At 36.0% G+C, this 19188-nt stretch overlaps 1 protein-coding gene across 2 annotated transcripts in view; it reads right to left on the reverse strand.

Moving 5' to 3' along the window:
* The window catches only part of LOC126823770 (rac guanine nucleotide exchange factor JJ), a 72168-nt gene that overhangs the window by 41589 nt on the left and 11391 nt on the right, over positions 1–19188 (reverse strand). Inside the window, exon 1 of one of the 2 annotated variants that reach the window (XM_050552739.2) lies at positions 5575–5854. The exons of the other annotated variant lie outside the window; for it this stretch is intronic. The gene's annotated coding sequence lies outside the window, so the exon portion shown is untranslated. Of the gene's footprint in view, positions 1–5574; positions 5855–19188 lie in introns of those variants that run through there. 2 annotated transcript variants of the gene reach the window in all.

The raw sequence follows: 19188 nt of genomic DNA on the forward strand, positions 1-19188 counted from the left end.
AATGAAGAGGCGAGATAACCCTTAAGGCTATTGATTTGAACAAAAGCCTAAAATTAGGACGACGAGAAATTAACTGAGAAAATACGTTAAAACAAAAGCCGGTCCTGCACCTTCTAGCTCTTAACACTTGTAACATTGCCTTCATTAAGCCTTTGTTGATCCTCTAGACTCTAATTGACCATTGTGCATTAGGACTATTTTTTTTACGTTGGATTTAAAGGATTTGGACGGATTAATCTGATTTAAGAAAAGGGTGACGTTCAGACGGCGAGACAAGTGTTATTGGTTGTATTTAAAACTTTATATATCTACATTCTTCAATAACGACAAGCCCTCGATGAGTCTATTAAAGTTTTAATTTGAATCTGACATCAAGTTAAATCAGACAAGATTACGTCACTTCCTTATTCCGATTTGTTACTCATGTTCAACATTACAGACTCGTATGTAGGAAACAATTGTATTTAATAACATTTCCACATTGAAATGATATTAAGGACAAATATCAAAGAAATAAACGTAATTATTAATATATGTAACTAACTATAACTAATGAAACTCTCTTTATGTATGACCCTGGACAAAGACGCCCTCCTGCTACACAGAGAATGGAAGTATTTTGATCAATGGATTGAACACCTTTAAGTGTTATACTTCGTGTTAACACGTACGTCACTGTTGTTATGGCGTAAGAGTATTAATCGTTCGACAGATTATAGACTGGATAGCCTGCTGAAATATGTCAGACTCGCTCCTACGAAATTCCATTTTCTGACGTCTACAGATTAGCATCGTGACGCTGGTGTAAGACGGGTGTAATCTGGGGCAGGTTATCTGTTATAGCATCTAACATGAGAGAAAGAGAGAGAGGGAGAGAGAGAGAGAGAGAGAGAGAGAGAGAGAGAGCAACGTCCACTCGACACAAACTAGGTCATTTCGGGACTAACATATGGTTCAATTTCATTCCAATAATTCGCTTGCGCGTGGGGGTCTTTAGCTGTGGGAGGACACCGGAGGACCCGGAGAAAACCCACGAGGTTGGGCAGGCGACCCTACTCCTTGTCACGTACAACCGGGAAATAGAAACCACGCCAGTTGTCTCAACGGGAGAAAAGCATGATAACCAATCGTTTCATTACATGCATAATATCACTTTGGGGATACCTATGTCAAAATATTGTAAGCCATATGACACAGAGCATTGTCCAATGATTTTTTTTTTTTTAAATAAACAATATTTAATTCAGATTTGTATCTTAAAAAGCGTAGTGATTCGAATCTGTATTTCTCACTGGGATCTATTTCTATAAGATAATCCAGAAACAAGGTCCATCCGCAGAATCGCCATTCAAATAACAGACTCAACAATATTGTATCAGCATCTCGCATCAGGAACCACGGTATATTATAAGTAATTATCGTTGAGGACCTCTTATCAAACTTGAAGAGCGATATTTTATGTTGATGAATGCTTACGGAAATCGAAGAAAAAAAAGACTGGTTATAAATAAACAATCTTAGCGATATGTCCGCAGGGCTTGTCATATTATTCGTCATTATCGCTTCTGATATATGTGGTTTCAAGACGTTTACAAAAAGATCGTCTAACGCCCCTTTTCGTATTGGTTTAAAGAATTGCCTTATTTCAATTCTGGAATAAAGATGGCGATTAAAGCAGAAACTGTATCTCTACTATCAGGTATCTTTACAAATAAGTGTTGTGTTGGTCCTTACTTGTGTAATTATAATGAAGCAATCGGACAGAGAGAAATGGGGTTTAACGTCCACTCGACACAAACTAGGTCATTTCGGGACTAACATATGGTTTAATTTTATTTCAATAATTTGCTTGTGCGTAGGGGTCTTTAGCAGTGGGAGGAAACCGGGGGACCCGGAGAAAACCCACGAGGTTGGACAGGCGACCCTACTCCTTGTCAACCGGGGAATCGAAACCACGCCAGTTGACCCAATGACAGACTTTATGGTAATTATAATGAAGCAATCGGACTTATGAAGAAGGGCATACGTCATGCAATGTAAATACCCATAAGGAACTGTGCAACTAAATCTTCCCTTCACCACAAATATCCATAGCAATAACTAAAATTCTCCTTCTCCACAAATATCCATAGTCATGACTAAAATTCTCCTAGTCCACAAATATCCATAGTGAACTCGGCAACTATTTTAAATATAGCGACATTTTTTTAACAACGGCTTGGGCGGAAGCTATTAATTAACAGACAGAAAAAGTTAATAACATGATTATTATGACATAAATTATTTTTATTTTACATTTTGACATCAGCGACAATCTCAACACAAACGAAAACGTTGATAATGTGAACCTGTAGCAAACCACGCCCATAATATTTCATCATCGGGCGACAAAGCACAATGCATTCCTCTCAATGTCTCTGCTATAGATAATCCACTTTTTAAAAAAAAAAATGTTATTTGGCAAAACGTTTATGCCAAACAAAGAGAGAGAGGGAAATGGGGTTTAACGTCCACTCGACACAAACTAGGTCATTTCGGGACTAACATATGGTTCAATTTTATTTCCATAATTCGATTGCGCGTATATGCCAAACAGAATAATTAAAGATACATTATGGGAGATTAGATAAAGAGCTGGCAGTTCTCACTATAATAGTTAAAAACTAGATAATGTAAAGGGAATTTGCATGATTAAATTATGAAAGAAAGTCGAACAGGAAATCGGAACCTAATCCAATAAACATCACAGGCTAGCGATGCCATCGAGAGTTGATTATGGCCTGGATAAGTTAATTAATGTCTAATTAATAATTTAGATAACATTTCAGGCCTAAAGAAAGACCTGTAATAGACAGATTTAGCTCTTGCATAATATATGTTTCATCATACTAATTGTTCAATTTTCATATTAATCTAGAAAATCTTACCGTTTAAGCTCTGGTATTCTTGATTAATGTCCTGTAAACCAAGGTTATTTGTGTAGCCAACTAATTAAACGATTAAGAGTTTTCAAACGTTATATTTGGGAAATATGGATGTTTGTTAGATTCAATAAGCTTGTAGATGACCATAATATATAGTATGTTTTAACTTCATACACAAACTGGATGTGTCTTTAATAAATTAATAACAATATTGTAGCTTTAATCCATGTAGTGGGGACAGGAGGACACTCTAGAAAATGTGTAAAGTGATGTTTCAATCCAAGTCAACAACTCGACAATCACACCTGTAGTTACAGGACCATTACATTTTACCCCTGGTTGGTCACTGCATTCAGTTCTTTACAAATACAATAAAATGTGTTCAATCCCAGTCTAATCTTACAACCAGAAGGATTCGCTAGAAAACATGTCATTGACAATCACACCTGTAGCAATGGGAGCCATTAAATTTTACTCATGGCTGGTCACTGCATTAAGTTCTTCACAAATACAATAAAATGTGTGAAGGCGACGGTTCAATCCCAAACTAATCTTACATCAAGAACGATTTGCTAGAAAACATGTCATTGACAATTAACCTGTTGTAACGGGAACCATTACATTTTACTCATGACTAGTCACTTTACAAAGTTCCCCAGGAACGCAGCAATATAACGTTATCGTTTATAAATTAAAAACAACTTCATTTTGTTACGATGGGAACAACGTCGTATGTGGATGTATTAAGAACCAACGTTGACGAGTTGCCCCAATGTATTGTACGATGTAAACAAACAAGGGTCATTAAATTTCATCAATGGCTGACCACCCACAATATGTTCTTCAGCAGGGCTTCGGTCCACCACTGTTTGAGGTCATCATGCACCAGTGCCTTAATTAGCTATTTGTTGTGCTATTTTAAAATCATCCATACCATAGTTTTAATCCCTCGTAACCTCGAAGCTGGTGGTGTTACCAAACAAGATTTGATAGAGAAATATGAAAATGTAAATTTCAAAATTTCAAAGTGAACAGGAAATATTACCACTCTTGGTCGGGCCATCAAAAATAATACAGGTGTTTTCGGTCATGGGAAATGAGGGGAAAGTTTAGGGTCGGCGATTTGGGATCCAAAAGGTGTCGACCTAGTAACCATGAACACAGGAATTGTTTTTCCAATATGTAAACTGCTACACAGGTTTCCCTTTGTCAGTGGTGTAAGGCAGAGAACCTAGCAAGAATAAGCTTTACAGAAATAGAAAGACATGAAGACCGTAGCTCAGCTGCGCGGACAAAATTCCCCTGATAGCACATTGCATGGCGTATGTCCGTCTTCGGCTGGTGCAAAAAATAGGTAAGTCTTTCAACCCCATTTCATTTGATTTTATTTCTCAATCCAGATCTCTGTCGAAAGGTAGACATACTCTGCCCTGGGCCAACGTGGACGATAAGGATAATTGTTAACTACTAAAGTTACATAAGTTATGCAGAGTTAATTTACGATAAACACTCTGATAGTGTGATTCAAAAGGTAACTTGGTGTTCAGTTTCTACAAGAAACTAACCCAGAAAACAGTTTAAAATGTTTGATCAAACCAGACGTTTACTAATTACATGTGTATGTGGGAATCTTAAAAGAGGGATACCCACCCGCCCACTTACACACATACATTACAAGTAGAAGTCATATTGAACACCGTGGCGTCACATATCAATTGGTAAATAGGGCTCTACATGTAAATCACCCGCCCGTCCCTGTATTTTAACAAAACAAAATTCATATCAATAGGTAAATAGGGGCTTAGAATCGTCGACACCATCACCGGTCATTCTTATTTTCCCAAGTATAGTGAGATTTTAACAAAACAAAATTCATACAAAAAACTTCTTATCAATAACAACCTCGCTGTCTGTCATCATTTGACAGATCATAAAATGTGCTACATGGTTAATTAAAGTTAGATCTCGCTGGCGGTGGAATCTCCACATCCCCTAAACTCCCAATCGATTCCCCCATTCCCTCCTGTAACTAAATTTTCTTTATGGTTTTCATAATTCAAGAAAAATAGCATCCTTGTAGACATTTTGAAGTTTTTGTTAACACCGACCAACCAGGTGGTCATTATTGGTGTTTTGTGGTTCAGAAAAACAAAAGCTCACCATGGTGTCAAGTTTAACATTTTTTGACAGGATGATTTACCCTGTGCAACCCAATATTACAAAATACCATCACATGCTTCATCGGTACCATCAAAAACTGACAAAATACTTCAATTATCTCAATATCGATGAGTTAGTTCTTCAGAAACTTGTAAAAATGATCCTGTCCCTATTTTGCATGGCTTTGAGGATGTTTTGGAACACATCTGTTATTATCCTAGCTCCGGTATCGGGTAGTTGACAAATGCATCAGTTTTTTGTGATCAACATGTACAAGCTGTTGACATTGCACAACAACAAAGGAGAGGAGCCCATTAGAGGTGTTATCCAAAAACCCGGTTGCCCGCAGGCTGAATCAATCGTAAAATGGGTTTCATTGAATCATTGGTTGCCCTTTTACAACCTTCAAGAAAAGTTTTTGGCGTTTCACAACTGATAGAAATATCGAAATAAAAAGAAAACTAATAGGAATTTTATCAAATATACTTACAGAAAGGTTAAAGGTTAATCCTGTAAACTAGTCCAATAATCCAAATTTTTCACAAAATATTCCCAGGTCGAAACGTCAAGGCGTGAGTGTGTTGTGATAGAGCTGACAGTCCAAGCCGCTGTATATGAACGAGTGATCTGGTGAGCCGAGTTTGTAGTTAGTCGAGCGTAACTTGAACACGCCTTGAATGTCAGTCATGTCCCATCCCCAACACACACTATACCAAGACAATAGATATCATATATTTAGTAACAAGTCCCCGTCGACAGGTAGCGAATACAATGCTCGATATTAATATCGTAAGTAAAGGTAAGTAGTGGTGGTAGTCTGGGTTATCTAGACGGTTTTATGAATGACTACCAGTCTTGTGTTTTCTATGATCCATGAATGAAAGTAACTGTTATTAAAGGGTATGTTAAAACGATATTCGAGTTTGTTATAAAGTAACTTATATCATAGCAGTTAATATAGATATTCAGTATACACAAGGACTGAACAGTACAATAACATCTATATAGTATATTATTAATATGTATATCAATATATACTCGTACAAAATAAACATATATCTATAAATAATATATACTATATCAAACTAAACTCTGTCCCTGTATATATTATACAATGTGTAGGCTAAATACATAGCAGAATATAGACATGACAGACAATGAAACGAAATGGGGTTTGAAGTCCTACTTTTATGCACCAGCCGGGGCAATGAAGTAAAGACAGATGTACCAAATGCAGTGTGCTATGAGGGGAATTTTGCCCAGACAGTGGCACTATGGACTACTCTTGCTTCGAATTAAGGGTTCTTTTACGTGCACGTCAATGTGTACACGGGCCCCTGGTCTTTCGTTTTCGTCCCACCCGAACTATACATTGTTCCTTGCCAGGCCCTTTGCCATGCACAACTACTATAAAATAAAAAGTGTATGGCGTATGTCCGTCTACATTAACCCATAGTTGGTTAAGAAAAATAAGACGTTAAACACAATTAGAGAGAGAGAGCGAGAGAGAAAGAGACGGACAGAGAGAGAGAGAGATGGGGTTTAACACCCACCCGACACAAACTAGGTCATATGGTTTGATTTTATTTCAGTAAACCGCTGGCGCGTATAGGGGGTCTTTAGCAGTGGGAGGAAACATGAGACCCCGGATGAAACCCATGAGGATGGACATGCGACCCTTCCCATCGTCACGTACATCCGGGGAATCGAAACCACACCAATTTACTCAATGACAGATCTTATGATACAACACACACGCAATAACCATTCTGCCATCCAAACCCATCTATATATTATGACATAAAACCCATATAGTCGCCTTCTCCCAGAAGAGGCAAAATCAAAAACAAAGCGCACAGTTTGTTCAAAACACTCAACCCACACAGCTTCTTGGTTTAAAAAGTTAACTTTTTCCTATATATTTTTTTTAAAGTACTGTTAACTGAATCGTGACTTATAATCGATGTTAGGGTCTTGAATAAAACATTATTTAAGATCTGCTTGAATTGTTTTATTGTTTTATTTACAACTTAAAAATGTAAACTATGTACCGAGAAAGTAAATAAAAATAGCACTATAACGTATCGTAAGCCAACATACTTAACCAACAAGTTTCAGTTTCTTACAGCGGGATTGGGTTGCCGAATGCCCTGACACATAAGGTCTGCCATTGGTTTCTTACAGTCGTTGGGGGTTGGGGGTCGGAGGGGGTAGCGGATGGATTGTCTAACACGTACGCTTTATAATATAAGGTATTTCAAAGTATATCAAGTTTCGATCCCACAGTTGTACGTGATAAGGAGTAGAGTCGGCTGCCTGGCCCCTCTCTGGGGTTCTCCGCCCCACCCCCACCCCCGCCCAACTGTTAAACATCCCTACACTCAAGTGATTTATGGAAATAAAATTGTACTATTTTATCCCGAAACGAACTAGTTTGTGTGGAAGTTAAACCCCAAATTCGCTGTCCCCTCTCTCGTTTCAGACAAGATATTTGAGCCATTTCTTCACATGTTGGTGTCTAATTTGTAGATTTTTACCGACGGCTATCCCTTGAAATCTGGAAGTGTTCCTTTAAACAGGATTTTGTGTTCAACAGTCGACAGTTTAAGTCCAAAACACACTGACTTCCGCTAACTCTAAAGATGTGCAATGTTAATCAAATACAATCAGATCAACCAACTCCAAAACTTTGATCGAAAGCAAAGAGACTTATTAGCACCTTTAAAATATAAGCTGAGTTTAATGAATACATTTGCATTAATAAATAATCTGAAAAAACTTAGTTGTTATACTTAAACTGTCAACAACACTTACAACTTGTCACATTAATAACCCAAGGGGCCAATTAATGAAAATTTAAAACTAAAATATTTTAAGACAACTGGAATGGAATGTAGTTTAACATCTTATTGTTGTGAACCAACCGAGGTCATGAAGACGCGAAAACATGTGCTATGAGCGGAATTTTGCCCCTTTAGTAGCAGATTAGTGGATCTTTAACGTGCTGCCACTGGTATACTAGTTACTTTAGTAACGTAAATTGTATCGGCTCTGCTCTCTACTACGTTCCTGTCAGCTCCTAATGACAACTAGTATGAAAATAAGGCTTTTCCCCATCTCGGTTCTAAGGCTATTTTGGATCCCTTACCGTCTATTTTTCACTGTGATTCTTCTTTTGTCGCCAAAAGGAATCATTTCTTGTCACACCCAACACAAATTTATAAAAATCCAACACTATTTCATGTAGAATTACGCGATACAAAAACATAAACAACTTTCATTTGAATTGGGCCGCCATGTTCAAACTAACGCTCAGCCAATATTCCAAATTTAGGAATGGAATTTTACCGTAAACGAAAATTCTCGCTGTACATGAGAATAACACATAGAATATTTAAAATATTGTATAAAGGTCAATATAATGTGTTGTTTTATTTTATAGATTTTATGTAATAATTATTCATGTATGTTGAATAAAAAGAAACTTTAGTGACCGTATACAGCACGAATTTTCGTTTACGGTAAAATTCCATTCCTAAGTTTGGATTATTGGCTGAGCGTTAGTTTGAACATGGCGGCCCAATTCAAATGAAAGTTATTTATGTTTTTGTATCGCACAATTCTACTTGAAAATAGAGTTGGATTTTTATAAATTTGTGTCGGATGTGGCAAGAAATGATTCCTTTTAGCGACCAAAGAAGAATCACGGTGAAAAATAGACGGTAAGGATTCCAAAATTGCCTTAGAACCGAGATAGGGGAAAAGCCTTATTTTCATACTAGTTGTCATTAGGAGGTGACAGTAACGTAGTAGAGAGCAGAGCCGATACAATTTACGTTACTAAAGTAACTACTGGTATACATGAGAATTCGATTTTTTCGTTCCATTCGAATGACTACAGATCTTTCCTTGTCAGGCCCCCCGTCCTGAAAAGGGGTGTGGAGGTGGATTAGATAGGGTAAATCCCGTTGAATGTTCTCGGCCAACAGTGGAATCGAAACCGAGACCTCCTTTTTATTGGTCTTGTATGTTGAAAGTGCGTTGTATTTTTGTATCATTATCAACAAAAGAAAAATATCTAAATATTTTTGAGACTAATATAATCTTAAAACTGTTCAATGTGCATTGTATTTGTGCTAAGGACAGTGTTGGCGTGTGGGGTTTAAAGTCTTAATATTCTGCTACAACTGGGTTAATGAAGACCGCCATGGGCCATACAAATTGCTGCGAGGGAAATTTTGCCCCAGACAGCGGCACTACGACCGACTCTTTATTTCAAATTTCAAGTGACAATGGTTCTTTTACGTGCACGACAATGTGTACTGCACCACTGACAAGGGGATACCACGTCGGAAAATCACAATGAACTTTCTCCAGTCAATACACGGGAAATCTAGTGTGAACGAGGAGGGATGTATCAGGGAGTATGGCACTGGTCACGAGTTTGAACCCTAAAAGTTCAATGGGGATTTTAAGCCTGATTTGCACTTGTCAGCGATTCGGGACGAAGCGATAGTCGAGGTCCAGTGTATACTATTGACAGCACGCCAAAGATCCCCTGGCAGTTGGAAACCGAAATATGAGTAGATCGTAAAGCAACATGTCAGGGCAACATTTGCCTCATATTACACTTGATGGCGGATCTCCGTCTCTATTAAACCAGGTGGTACAGGAAAGTAGGACGTTAAACACAATTCCATTCATTCTTTAGCGGGTGGGGTGTCTAGAAGACAAGGGGTTAATGGCACATATGTGCTTTACATTCAATCAAAACAACCATGACAAACACCCGTACCTGTCCAATAACAAAATGATTAAAGAGCTTTCTTTTAAAAATTCCCTTCCTGTCATCATGTCATTAAGGAAATCCCGAAGCTATAATCTGAAAATCTATCACAATATCTTTAAGACAAGAAACAAAATGCGCAAAAACAGAACCAATTCATAAAAAAAATAAAATCCCGCTGATTTGTATCTCTCTAGCTGATCCTTCTTTTCAGGTAAAAACAGGTAGAAATCTACGGCCTAACGGTATGCACAGACAAGTCGGGAATAACAATAGAGGGTTTATTACACAGGTGTGTTTGAGGGTATTAGTTTATCTTAATGACGTGGTAACCTGTACAGGTAGTCGACACAATCAACGGTATCAAATAGCCTATAACAATCTCAAATATCAATATTAATTCTTCGATTTTGCATGGGAATACCCATGTAAAGTTTATACAAACATAAAACACAAACTACACAATGAACATGTTAATGAATCGGAAGATAATAGTATAAAGAAAATAAATACTATATGGATAAATAAATGACAATAATACCTGAATGAAAAATGGCTAATATATGTAAATATATTAACGGACTCGGGGGTGAAAATATGACTATAAATCAATAGTTTTTTTCATAAAAAATGAAATGAAAATTTAAATATTGGTAGTATCTAGACTGTATGGTAATAAATGAAAAAGTTGATGTTTTAAAATAAATTGATGAAAACTGAGAGATTGACATTATGAATATGTATTATATCGTCACTCTATAAAACACGAGAGAGAGAGAGAGAGAGAGAGAGAGAGAGAGCGATCTACTACAACGTTATTTACAAACTTCGAAGAAATGAGAGAGAGAGAGAGAGAGAGAGAGAGAGAGAGTAGGCTTTTTGTCTACTAGACACAAACTAGGTCCTTTCGGTACTTACATATGTTTCAATTTTATTTCAATAATTCGCTAGCGCGTAGGAGTATTTAGCAGTGGGAGGAAAAGGGAGGAACCAAAAAAAAAACTCACGCGGTTGGAGAGGCGACCCTACTCCTTGTCACGTACAACCGGAGAATCGAAACCCCTCAAACATAGATTTAATGTACGGTTGGTCTCATTGGCAATGCGTTGATTATCGCTATCAATATGTCTGGATATGGTCAAAACTGTCAAATATGCAACATTTTTAAATTGACATTACTGGAGGGCAAATAGCCACGGAGGAAGACAAAAATGGGTTTGTAAAATTGGTTTGGTCAAATTGTGCACTAAGAAGCACGCTGATTGATCAAACTGACGGAAATTGTGCACTAAGAAGCACGCCGACAAATTAATCAAACTGACGGAAATTCGTGGAACAAATAAATGACATTATATAGAGAATACGAGACAAGACTAAAGTATATATATATATATATACAATGTAGAATTACTCATGCAATATAATTAAGACGATTTTTTTACGGGAGCTTTTTTCTCCACTCCATTTTTAACTTGGCGGGAGTATTTTTTATGGCTCCCGCACCATTTCGTAAACGTGAAGGACTGGTAGTGATGGTAAGATACGGTAGTGACATGGGGGTATGGGGGTGGGTGGAGTTAGTGTTACGGAAGCTAGTAAACTACATGGTGATTGGAAGGGTGGTGATGATAAGATACGGTAGTGACATTGGGTACGGGGGTGGATGGAGTTAGTGTTACGGAAGCTAATAAACTACACGGTGATTGGAAGGGTGGTGATGGTAAGATACGGTAGTGACATGGGGGTACGGGGGTGGGTGGAGTTAGTGTTACGGAAGCTAGTAAACTACATGGTGATAGGAAGGGTGGTGATGGTAAGATACGGTAGTGACATGGTTTTCTTTTTCAAATCAACTAGTGATGTTGACATTCCAATATTAAAAGGTAACTGATTCCATATAATAGGTGCTTGATAACTAAAAGAACGCGCCCCGTAACTAGAAAGATTTACAGATTGTTTTACTTTAACGGTAATTGATCAGATAAACGTAGGGTTCTTTCTGGAGTATATAATTTTAAAAGTTCATATAAATACTGTGTTGCTAAATTATGAAGACATTTGTAAGTTAAAAGTAAGATCTTAAAATCTATTCTATATTTAACGGGCAACCAGTGCCCTGTATGGTATTTTAAAGCTTTATCAATCATTAAATTTCCGTCTCGTTTGAAAAAATAACCGAAACGAATTATGAAGCGTGTTTTAACTTATAAAACATTTCTGTATTTAGATGTTATTACCAACAGAAAATTGAACTGATAATTACACATAGGTATATAAATATATCATGTTACTAATACACGGTTGTCTTTGCTCTAATTCCCTCTTTTAAAGTGAAACATGCAGAACCGTTCACCACACCTTAAAAATAAAAACCCCTTTTATTCATCTATTTATATATAACACCTGACATGTCTATTATTACTCATATTTAAACGCCCACTTAGGTTTTTAGATATCCTTTTATATTAATTTCTATTTTTAGATATCGGATGATTATGACAATTTAGTTGATATTAATATAATTATGACATATATTTGATTCATTCTGTTTATTAATGTTTAAAACAAATCCTTCGTTTTGTAATTCTGATTGCTCCCATTAAAGGGACATTATGGGAGATTAGATAAAGAGCCGATAGTTCTCACTATAAAAGTTAAAAACTAGATAATGTAAAGGGAATTTGCTGATAATTTCAGTCAAATTGATCCATTCTGAACCGAGATATTAGCTTTTGAATTTTAGACCTAGCCTCCATCATTATTACTAAAGTCGTAACGATAAAACAAAACATAGTCTCGATTATCTGGTTTTGGATGTGATCATTAATGAGCGTTGAGCAGCAGATCGGATTCAAATCCAGTAAATATCGCAGGCTAGTGATGACATCGAGAGTTGATTATTGTCTGTATATGTTAATTATGTCTAATTAATAATTTAGATAACATTTCACGCCTTAAGAAAGACCTGCAATAGGCAGATATAGCTCTCTTGCGCAATGTATGTTTAAGTTGAGTTTGGTATTTCTGTCAAGTTGAGTTTTGTAGTTATGTTAAATTGGTTCAATTGAGTTTTGTAGCATTGTCAAGTTGAGTTTTGTAGTACTGTCAAGTTTAGTAGTGTAGTACTGTGAAATTGAGTTTTGTTTTGTAGTACTGTCAAGTTAAGTATTGTAGTACTGTGAAATTGAGTTTTGTAGTACTGCCCAATTGAGGTTTGTAGTATTGTCAAATTAGGTTCTGTAGAATATGTTTTGCACGACTGTCCATTGCAACATTACAGAAGGGAATAAAATGCAGTTTAATATCCCGACATTCGAACCTAGGGTATTTTTTTTCACGTATTGCTCAACAAAACGATACAGAAATTGTATGGGAGATATTAAATATCTTTGGTTGAATAAACACACAGGTCTAAATTACCCGAAAAGAATGTAACGAGTTTTAAAGCCGATCTTGTCAGAATATATCATCGTTTCATCTTTCTGATTTTGTCATCTATGTTAGTAAAACCCACCTATGTTAGTAGATGTAGTTATAATATATAAACATAACCTACATGTTTATCTAAACATCAAAGAGAAATATATATCACGAACCGCACATGTAGGTTAACATGTCGACATGTCCAACATTATATAGCTTTCACAGGTAACATATTTCCAAGGAGAGAGAGAGAGAGAGAGAGGGGGAGGTAACGTCCACCCAACACAAAGTAGGTCATTTCGCGACTAGCATATGGTTTAATTTTATTTCAATAATTCGTTTGTGCGCGTAGGGGGTCTTTAGCAGTGGGAGGAAACTGGAGGACCCGGAGAAGACCCACGAGGCTGGACAACATTAAAGAAGGCAAGTCGCTAACTCAATATCACGCATAGTCTTCGTCATTGCTAACACGACTTGTTGGTCAATTTAAATCAACATTGATGTTGTTATCTTACCGTGAAAAGATGAGCTTCTGTGATATCCAATTTTTAAGACAACATGAACATTTTAAAATTGGCTAACGAATCGCGTGCCAAAATGCTTTCGGGTACTATTTGCAATGAAGCGACTCGGTGAACGAAGCTAAACATATCCCACAGGGGAACATAACTGATTAGAAATTAAAGTAAAAACAGAAACGATTGAATGTAAATCAGTTTATATACATTCATGGTACATTACAAAATGCGTTGCGACCTATTTCTATCCATTTCTAGGTGCCAAAGAATAGCGACTCAGCTTCTTTAAAGATACATTATGTAAGATTTAGATAAAGAGCTAGCCATTCTTGCTATAATAGATAATGTAAAATAGATAATGTTAAATGAATAATTCGAAAATTTCATTCAAATTGCTCTATTGCAAGCGAAGATATTAGCCTTTGAAGGTTTGACAAGACGTGTACAATAATTTCACCCACCGTACTGGTTGTTCGAAGCCAAGTCTCGCTCCTCCATTTTTAGCTTAAATCAAAATATGGCCGAACTGCTCTAATCTATTTAATATCGCAGAAATCCGATGCCATCGAGAGTTGATTATGGCCTGGATAAGTTAATAAATGTCTAATTAATAATTTAGAAAACATCTCAAGCCAAAGAAAGACCTGTAATAGGCAGATTTAGCTCTTGCATAATGTATGTTTAAAGTTACAATTTCATATTTTCTAAGAAAGTCAAAACATAATTATTTCTATGTCTTTTGCTCAATAGGTTGTCAACTCACTATTATACGATCATAGGTGTCATTCTCACATTTAAAACTCATTTACACCGGAAATAATAACACAATTACCTCCCAATTACCTCCGTTGTTTTCTATTCTCCACCATGGAGTAGTTAGCTTCAAACGTTTGAATTTAAAGATGAAAATGATATTTTTGCCAATTTCTCAACTGGCAATAGTGAATTATAGGATTAATAGGATTATTCTTTAACAAGGTGGGACTGTTTCTAGATACTATCTATTTTAAGTCTTTATTTTAATACATTTTAAAAATATAACTTAAAAATATGAAATTGCAACTTTAAATAGCTTTCGCAGTTGACGTATTTCACAGTGGTGACAGTAGAAAGAAAGGGTAAAGAGAACAGAATATCTAGTCAAAACAACATCTCGGCCATTTTCAGACGAAAATGTTATTGTTTTTCTATGGCCACGTGTGCATTGCCGGGGTGGGGGGGGGGGGTACTCAGACAACGGTGTTTGCACTCACTTTATATCAAATTACAACATCTACTCGAAAATCCACAGTTATTTTATCTCCCGACAATCGGTGCCCCTGAATTCTTGGTGTAACTGCAACTAAAGTTATATTCACTTAATTGTGAATAATTTTCTTTTTGGATCTTTTTATATTACCAAGTTTCTATTCTAATTGAAGTTAATTGAAGCATTTTGTTTCTTAATACTACGTGAGTGATGTCTTTTTTCTTTCTTTTTTTATCTTCTTATTTTTTTTAAAAGAAATATTTTTATACCCAGACGGTAGCTACATATTTTATCTACATATTTAACATATACACGGTACAAGGATCAATTTTAATCCCTATTTTTAGATTATTAGCCTATAGACACAATGCGACCATGGTATTTGAAATTGATAATCTATACAAAAATATATCTACGAAGGTTTAAAGTGTGTAGTCCAGTTGGTGTAGAGAAGTTGGACGGTAAACTCTGAACCCCATTTCATTTCATCTTGTATTTTAATCACACTGCAAAAGGAAAAGCTTTAAAGGAGTTAAGTCACTATTATTTGGGACATAGAATTGACACAAATGGGTCGCAACGCATATAATAATTTGATATGAATGTATATAAACTGATTTGCATTCAATTGTATCCGTTTTTACTCTTATTTCAAATCAGTTCTGTTCGGACAAATGCGCGAGAAGTCTGGTTATTCCAGTCTACACCGGTAGTATTTATTGCGCATGCTCTCCAGATAAGAATATGGCATCACTGTTTCACATGACTTGTGTGATATGTCTAGCCTCATTCTTAAATATTGGATATCAGAAGCCCATCTTTTCACAGTAAGATCACAACGTCAATGTTGATTTAAATTGACAAATAATTCGTGTTTTCAATGTCGAAGACTGTGCATGATATTGGGTTAAAGACTTAGCTACTTTAAGGTTTAACAGTCCACGACCCCTCCGGGAAAAAAGTATATACATAAAAAAATACATAAAAGTAAACACATAAAAGTAAATACGTTAAAAGTAAATACGTTAAAAGTAAATACACCAAATACGTAAACTTCATAAACTTTACATTGCTCCCGAAATACATTAAAAATACATACATAAAAGTGAAGTGAATAACGTGGAAATGTGTTTGTAAATTATCGACATACATGTTGTCATAATTATGTTATTTAGAATAAATAATAAATGACGATATGTGTTATTGACAATATGATATTGACTAACAGTATGTGTTATTCACTATATTATGTTATTCACTATATTTATTCACTACTGCTTTTCACTATGCCTAAAAAATATTTCCTCGATAAACATGGTATTGTTCTGTTTTCGAAACTGCAATTTGGTTTGAAACTCACTATGCGTTATTCATTATGCCTAAAATATTTCCTCGATAAACTTGGTATGTATTGTTCTCTTTCCGAAAGTGCAATTTGATCTGATACTCGCTATGCGTTATTATTTATGTCTAAAAAAATATTTCCTTGATAAATAAACTTGACATTGTTCTCTATATTTCATACACCCACTCGGCTACAAAAATTGATATTTTCAACAACATATCCCATTTACGGGCAAAGCAACATTTGTTTCGTGGATGTGGCAGTAAACGCTTACTCCTTGTGGAATATTCGATGTCACTTTGTGGTGAGGTTCGTAGTGTTAAGGAACAATGGATGCCACTTCACAGTTTTCTTATTTCGTACCTTTGCAAATAAACCAATTTACAGGTGGTCCTAATATGACCTACCGCACAATATAATGAGATGATTTTAATAAATGGCCTACCTCACAATTGCAATATATTGAGGTGATTTTAACAATGGCCCACCTCACAATATATTGAGGTGATTTTAACAATGGCCTGCCTCACAATATATTAACGTGATTTTAAAAATGGCCCAGCTCACAATATAATGAGATGATTTTAAAAATGGCCTACCTCACAATATATTGAGATTATTCTCAAAACGGACCACCTCACAATATAATGAGATGATTTTAAACATGGCCCACCTCACAATATATGACGATGATTCTAAACATGGTCCACCTCACAATATATGGAGCTGATTATTCAATTGAGAATATAATATAAAAAAGGGTAATTGAAGAGTCCAGGGGAAGAACGATCTAAGTCACATTTGTGTCTTTTCGCATAAATTGCAAAACAGACTTTGGACGAGAATGCTTGACGCGAACAGAACAAAAAGTGGGTTTAATTACAAGTTCATTACCAGTACAACTGACTTCAACTTTTCAGACAAATTAAGGTTTAATAAAGGGTACGGTGGAGGTATTTGTCCGGGAGGCCCTTCAGAAGGGTCTTGGTTCGATGTGACTCTGACCGTTTTTACCTGAAATTGATTGTTCCACAGAAAGCTTATACAATTTGCTATCTGATGGCGCCATTAACTGGGGTTCGTTGAAAAAGTGACTTAGATCTTTCTTCCCCTGGGCTCTTCAATTGGATTTCCAAATGGTTTAACACGTGCGCTTTGGATCATAAGGTTTGTCATTGTATCAAGTGGCGTGGTTTCGATTCCCTCTTTGTACATGACAAGAAAATGGTTCATTTGTCCAATCTCGTGTGTTTTCTCTGGGCCTTGCTGTTTCTTCCCACATCTAAGGACCCCTCGTGCAAGCGAATTATTGCAATGTAATTTAACCATATGTTAGTCCCGAATTTCCCGAGTTTGTTTCGGGTGACGTTAAACCCCATTTCTCTATTAAAAATATATCATACAAAGTCAACATAAAACATCTCCACATCGTCAACTGAACAAAAATGTCTTAAAGATTTTGTTATAATATATTAAAGATACATTATGTAAGATTTAGATAAAGAGTTAGCCATTCTTGCTATAACAGTTCGAAAATAGATAATTTAAAATGAATAATTTGAAAATTTCATTCACATTACTCTATTGCGAGCGAAGATATTAGCCTTTGAAGGTTTGGCAAGACTTGTGCAATAATTTCAACAATGCACCGTACTGGTGGTTCGAAGCTAAGCCTTACTCTTCCATTTTTAGCTTAAATCAAAATATGACTGAACTGTTCTAATCTATTTAATATCGGAGAAATCCGATTCCATCGATAGTTGATTATGGCCTGGATAAGTTAATTAATGTCTAATTAATAATTTAGAAAACATTTCAGGCCTAAGGAAAGACCCGCAATAGACAGATTTTACTCTTGCATAATGTATGTTTAATAATTTAGAAAACATATCAGGCCTAAGGAAAGACCTGCAATAGACAGATTTAGCTCTTGCATAATGTATGTTTAAAGGCATTCTTATGTTCTTGAGAATAAAATAAAGTATATGTGATACTTATATAAATAATGTTTACTTACGATCGTCGTTCTATATATCCAGGACTATATATAGGTAAAGATCTATATTGTTTAAGATATTTTGTCTATATATGACCATGTAGGAGTAATATATATTATATTATATTTGATTAGGTGTAGGTAAATCTGTTATATAGACACAGAGAACTGCGGGTTAAATGTCAAATCATATAGGGAATATTGATTTAGTATAAACCCATATATTTATATAGTACATATATCTCACTTGTCCGTCTAAACACTTACAGTGTTATATATAACATATAGACATATGTATTATCATATACCATCTACCTATTGACCTAGTCATTTCATGGTTATTGTCGGGTTGCTATTAAAGATTCGTTTTACATCGATTTTTCACGTTTATTTAATTTTGAAGGGTAATTGTGACATTTTGAATGATGGTGTCGATTCGATCGAGAACACTGCTTTTGGTTTTGTATCGTGTTATTCCCGTTTTCACCAGCCCGGATGGTACAGAAAATAGTACCAATTATTTCCATTTGTCTCGGTACCCACTACCCCTCCCCCTCATCTCTCTCTCTCTCTCTCTCTCTCTCTCTCTCTCTCTCTCTCTCCTTCTCTCCCTCATGCCATCCGAGCGACAGGGCCTTGTGAAGGTCACCCCTGAGATACCGGACTCTACCCCCCCACCCAACTGTTTATCAAGGTTCACACCGTAATGACATTCTGATTGCAAATCCCGGGGCCTAACCACACAACTACCACGATCCCCATGACACGTTGACCATGCGTGAATCAA

Source organism: Patella vulgata, chromosome 6 (genome assembly GCF_932274485.2).
Source record: "Patella vulgata chromosome 6, xgPatVulg1.2, whole genome shotgun sequence".
Classification (NCBI taxonomy): domain Eukaryota; kingdom Metazoa; phylum Mollusca; class Gastropoda; family Patellidae; genus Patella; species Patella vulgata.